This window comes from Chrysochloris asiatica, unplaced genomic scaffold (genome assembly GCF_000296735.1).
Source record: "Chrysochloris asiatica unplaced genomic scaffold, ChrAsi1.0 scaffold00022, whole genome shotgun sequence".
In the NCBI taxonomy this organism is placed as follows: domain Eukaryota; kingdom Metazoa; phylum Chordata; class Mammalia; order Afrosoricida; family Chrysochloridae; genus Chrysochloris; species Chrysochloris asiatica.
Window position 1 is genome coordinate 17,777,932 of NW_006408540.1, and position 6,217 is coordinate 17,784,148.

Sequence of the window (6,217 nt, forward strand, 5' to 3'; positions counted from 1 at the left end):
TTGTTGTTGTTGTTAAGTGCCATCGAGTCGGTTTCGACCCATAGCGACCCTGTACAGGTATATATATAGATAAAAGTTAGTCGATTTCTATAAAACATGTGAATCTTTCCAAATCAGACTAAAGTCATGATACACTTAGGACTAACAAAAAGGGTAAGATATTTTCATAACAGTTAGATACACATAAGGAAGACACTACAATGTCTGCAAAATCACTAAAATTCTTCCCTAAAGATTGGTTAATTACAAAGTGATTGAGTTAAACATGTTTTCCCCAAACAGAATTTTACAGGATTGAAAGCTGATATGGAAGTGAAAAGAAAGGAAAAATAAAATTACATTCTTCCTATGTCAGGAGGCCTCAGAACTATTTAGAAATATTCTGCCAAGCTAAAGAAATACTGACAGCTTTATTCAGCAGATTTAAAGGGTATCACAATCAACCCTGAGGATTTGTAATTCTTTCCTGTACCTTCAGGTCACTTCCTTCCTTCAAATCTCACTTTGAACTCTCCTCCTTTATCAAGTCTTCCCATTAACTGGGTTCAAGTCATTAATCAATGTCCTTTCCACTTAACTGACAGTAGTGTCCTTGATTAGCTCCGATACACTCCAGGTGTCTTATATGGGTTTCGCGGTCATAGTCGCTATCCTAATTCTACCTGTTGTTACTGGTAAGTACCATCCATTTGGTTCTGACTCCTAGAAACCCTGCAAAGCGTCGATGTTGTAGCTAGCAGTCCAAAGCTTATCCTATAGTGCCATACCAGGCTTTCTTAAAACTGCTTGCTCCTATAGTTAAACTTTCAGCTAGTTCTTTCATTGAGTATAATGGAAAACACTTACCTAATACTTGCTTTGTGCCACCAGTTCTAAGTCCTTCAGATAAATAAACAACAACAAAACCCTAAGATGTACTGTTTATCTGTACCAACTGGTATTATAAGAACGTAACATTTTTTATTTATTCATAAGTTCTGAAAAAGATACTGTGGTTGAAATTTCCATTTTACAGAGAAGTCAGGCACAGCAAGGTCAAGAAATTTACTCAGTCAGACGTCTGTGTCAGAGACGTGATTTGAATTCAGGTAGCCTGGCTCCCAGGTTTGTACTCATAAATACACTACAAGATTATAATCTTTTAGAGAAGGAACCATGTCTTTATTTATCAGCCTCAGAAAAGAACTAATTTCGGATTAGTGTAGTGCCAAACGATCATTGTAATAGACCCTCTCTCTCTATTGTCACTATGATCTACATTACCTCACAAGGGAATTACTGTGGTAAAACCCACTGATAGAACCGCTTCAACCCAACCTCATTATCCTGGTAAGTTCCCCTCCTTCTGCTGACTCGAAATCAATGGTCATCTCCACAGTCTGACTAGGAGACTATGGGCACTATTCCCACTATGCCTCATCTCAGGAGACGCCTCATCCTTAGTCAGCTCAAATTGACCCAGTGAAGTCACCCCAGGTATCATAAAGGAAGGCTAATTGCTGCTATTGCTGAGGCTCTGTGGAATGTCCTTACAGAAATCCACCAGGTATGTGTCCCAGGGGTTCTGTCTCTTCTTACACTTACATGCTGCACATAGTATATTTTGCAAAAGACACATTAGCACTTTTATATGACATTGGAATCCAATCACTTTCAAATGCAGTCTTAGCAGAGAAACTTACCCTGATCACCCTTTCTAAAACGTGACCCCTAGTCCTCTGCCCTCCATTTTCTTATCTGACCTCATCTGCCTTGATAGCTTTGTCATCACTGGCATTTTATACATCTGCTATTTTCCAATCTCCTTCTACTATAGTAAACTCCATAAGGGCAGAGATTAAGAACAGTGCCTGGCACAGAAAAGGTGTCAACACGTATGACCTGTACTCCAATTCACCTAGTCAAGCAGCTAAGGCACAGGTCTGATCACGCAGTACCATAGCTAATGCTTCAGTTCCATCTTAGATGGCATCGGCTTTAATGAATCTTTCTATAACTTCTTCTTTACTACAATTGTTTCTATGTTTCCATTATGCCATTGTGGATAACAATATAGGTACTACAGTCTAGTAGAGTTAATTTTGAATATAGGTTATGAATTACAAAGCATTAAGAGGAGACTTTTGTAGCTAAGGAATTAAGTTTATTAGCTCAATTTGGATGATTTCATGAATATATATAAACTCAACAAATTGTGAGGTTTAAATATTTGCATTTTATTTTATATCAGCTATATCTTAATAAAAGGAGCTCTAGTAGCTTAATGGTTATGAATCGGGCTGCAAACCTTAGGGTCAGCAGTTCGAAACTACCAGCCACTCCACAGGAGAAAGATGAGGCTTTCTGCTCCTGTTAAGATTTACAGCCTCAGAAACCCTGTACAGTGTCTCTATGGGTTGGAACCGACTCAATGGCACTTAACAACAACAATATATCTTAATAAAGGAGCTCTTCTGGTAGTGTAGTGGTTATGAATTGGGCTATTAACCTCAGGGTCAGCAGTTCGAAACTACCAACTGTTCTGCGGGAGAAAGATGAGGCTTTCTGCTCCCATAAAGATTTACAGCCTCGGAAACCCTATACAGGGGTCGCTATGTGTCGGAACGGACTACACAGCACACCACCACATCTTAATAATGTAATAATTAGATAATTCTAGGGAAAGGAGGGTAGAAATGGATTGAAGGAGGAAAAGATTAATACCAGACAGAAAAGCTAACAGTCTATTACATTAGTCCAAGAAAGAAGAGAGAGATTGAATAAATCAGAGGAAATGTCTCTATCCATATTGATCAGTTGGGTTAATAGTCTCATCTACTTGGGATAAGGAGCTCTGATAGCGTAGTGTTTATGAGTCGAGCTGCAAACCTCACGGGTCGGCTGTTCGAAACTACCAGCTGCTTCATGAGAAAGATGAGGCTTTCTGCTCCCATAAAGATTTACAGCCTTGGAAACTCTATGCAGGGTCGCTATGAGTCAGAACCGACTCTACAGCATACTTCCACCACCACCACCACTTGGGAAAAAGTATTGGACCACAAGGTTGGTTTGAACCACAAGGTCAGTAGTTCAAACTCATGTTACTCCTCGGATACCCTATACAGGGTTGCTATGAGTTGGAAGTGACTTGATGGCACTCAACAATAACAACAACAATCTTTATGGAAACAGTTAACCAGGCCTTTATTCCAACACAGGTAGAGGGAGGATATGAACAGCCGATCTGTATGTGTTTGTTGTTATTAAAGTGCCGTTAAGTTGATTCCGACCCATAGGAGCAGCTGGGGAGCGTTCTTAAATCACTAACCTTGCAGTTCAAAGGACTTTGCAGTCTGATGCATTAGTCCACAGCACCACAACAGGACTCCTGAAGCTTGCTACAAACCAATTGTGCTCCTCATGTTCCTCATGAAAAGGTTATGTGTTGTAAAATCAGAAAATTTTTAGTTTTTTCCTGATCTCTTTTGTAGCACGGAGAAAAGATGAAAATTAAAAAACAAAAAAAAACAAAACAAAAAAAAACTACTGCCATCTAGTGATAAGTGTTTAGAAATGCAGAAATCAATGACAGGTAACAGTTCTAATTGTTCTTTCATTCAAACCACTTTCATAGTGATACATATTACATGCAAGGGTATTTTAGAAGAAAATAAAAATAATTAAAGGACCTTGATTAAAGATATCTTATAATACCTACGGTTTTTGTTAGTAAATATCTTGAATACTGCACATTATGTAAAACACAATCATTTAGAAAAAATACTGACTTGCAGTAAATGATGTAATAGAAATGAAGCATTCTTCTTTATAAATAATATCAACATTTATTGAGTACTTACTAGGTAACTGTTGTGAAGTGCCATCAAGTCAGTTCTGACTCATAGTGACCCTGTATAGGGTTTCCTAGGAGCAGCTGGTGGGTTTGAACTGTCGACCCTGTGGTTCGCAGTCCAGTGCTGATCCTACAATGCCACACTAGGAGTCCAACTAGGTAATGGTTGCTTGATTGATCGTGTGTCAATGAATTTGTTCTGACTCATAGTGACCCTGTATAAGGCTTCCAAGGCTATAAATCTTAACAGGAGCAGAAAGCCTCATCTTTCTCCCACAGAGCGACTGGTTTATTTGAACTGCTGACCTTGTAGTTAGCAGCCCAGCTTGTAATCCACTATGCTATCAAGACTCCTCCTAGGTAATTGTTGTTAGTAAATGCTGTCAAATTGGTTCCGACCCACAGTGACCTTGTATAGGTTTTCTGAGGAGTGGCTGGTAAGCTTGAACTGCTGACCTTGAGGTTCAAACTGACTTTGCAGTCTAGCTCTGTTAAATAGTTTTACTGGATTGTCTTTTTTATTTCTCAGAATGATCCTCTAAGTAGTATATTATTTGTAACTATATTTTATAGATTAAAACACTCAGGCAATTAGTAAATTTGTGTTAGGTCATACAGCCAAATAAGAGAAATGGTATTTGAAGACAAGTAGAATTCAAACTAGAATTTATTATTGTTGTTGTTAAGTGCCATCAACCTTACATAGGGTTTCCAAGGAGTGGCTGGTGGATTTGAATCATATTTATTATTGTTGTTGTTGTTGTTATGTGCCGTGGAGTCGGTTCCGACTCATAGCGACCCTACACAGGGTTTCCGAGGCTGTAAATCTTTACGGGAGCAGACCGCCTCATCTTTCTCCCGCGGAACCGCTGGTAGTTTCGAACTGCTGACCTTGCGGCTCGCAGCCCAATTCGTAACCACTATGCTACCAGAGCTTTTTAGGCACTTAATATATACTGGTTAGGTGTGGGGCTGCTAACTGCAACTTGCTAACTGATGAACAAATTAAAGCAAAATTGTCTAATTCCACTGGACTTTGAGAATCTTTGGCTCAGAAGAATTGAAAGAAGCAAATATACATGCACCAATCTCAAGAGAATCATTTTTTTTTTTTCATTCTGCATTAAAAAAAAAAGCTGCCATGTGTGCCCGCCAGGCAGCTCAGTATAGTTTGTAATTGTAATTTTATTTTAACTCCTTTAGGGTAGACAAGAAAACAGGGGAATAAGATATTATGTGGTGATTTTCACAGAAGTGGAAAATGGGTTTCTTTCTAAGGTGGTGTGGAATTCTATATTCAAAACTGATGTTGGATTGAGGAGGCTAGAAAATTAACCTGAAGAAAGACAAAATGAGATAAAAGGGTTTCCTGAAATCAAGGGAACTTTAAATGAGAGTAGGTATTTGTCATAAATAGGATGGAATCCAATTTGTATGGTTCGATTCTAACAAATAAAAATGCATACTGGGAAACTGATTGTTACTGTAAAAATTATTCTGAACCAATAATGCATACTTTTGGGAAATGACATTACATCATTTCAATACAGGTTTTGAAAAGAAGTTATAATATCATCTGAGTCATCTAAAAGTAATTAATTAGCTGAGTCACTAAATACTTACTATCTTAGAAGTTGCTGAAACTAGGGACTACTCCCTTTTTTTGCCAGGCTCTGAGATGAAAGTTTCATGATGCTGAGAACAACAACCAGAGAACTTGTACTGCTTGGTTTTTGTTTGATTTTGATCCAAAATAACATAAGCAATATTCATATATTACCTGCCTGGCTTCTGGTTTTCAACCCAAAGTGGAATTTTTCTGCATGTGTAGATAGAACAACATGATAAAATCATTTCTTTTATTAAGGAGTTCTAGTAGCATAGTGGTTATGAGTTGGGCTGCTAACTGCAAGGTCAGTAGTTTGAAACTACCAGCAGTTCTGTGGGAGAAAGATGAGGCTTTCTGCTCCTGTAAAGATTTACAGCTTTGTAAATGCTATGCAGGGTCGCTGTGAGTCAGAACCAAGTCCACGGCATATCACCACCACCACCACCATAGACATATATGCATGCAGTCATATTTGGTCAGCAGCACAAATCCAAGCCTTAAGGGATGCCCGGGCAATTGTGTCAATAGGTGTCTATTTCTGGGACAGAAATGAAAGGTCCCTTGGTGAAATTCAGTTTAACCCCCTTATCTCATTCAGGATGCTAAAAAGAAAGATTTTTCCGCTGATCCTTAAATATGTAAGTACAATTTCTAAACCAAGAAGAGCTTTCAAAAGAAATTTTGCATATGTCATATGTCCTTTCCTGAAAGGACCCATAAACCTTAGTGTAAATGACTTAAAAATAATTGTTAACAGTATTTTTTAATTCTCATGA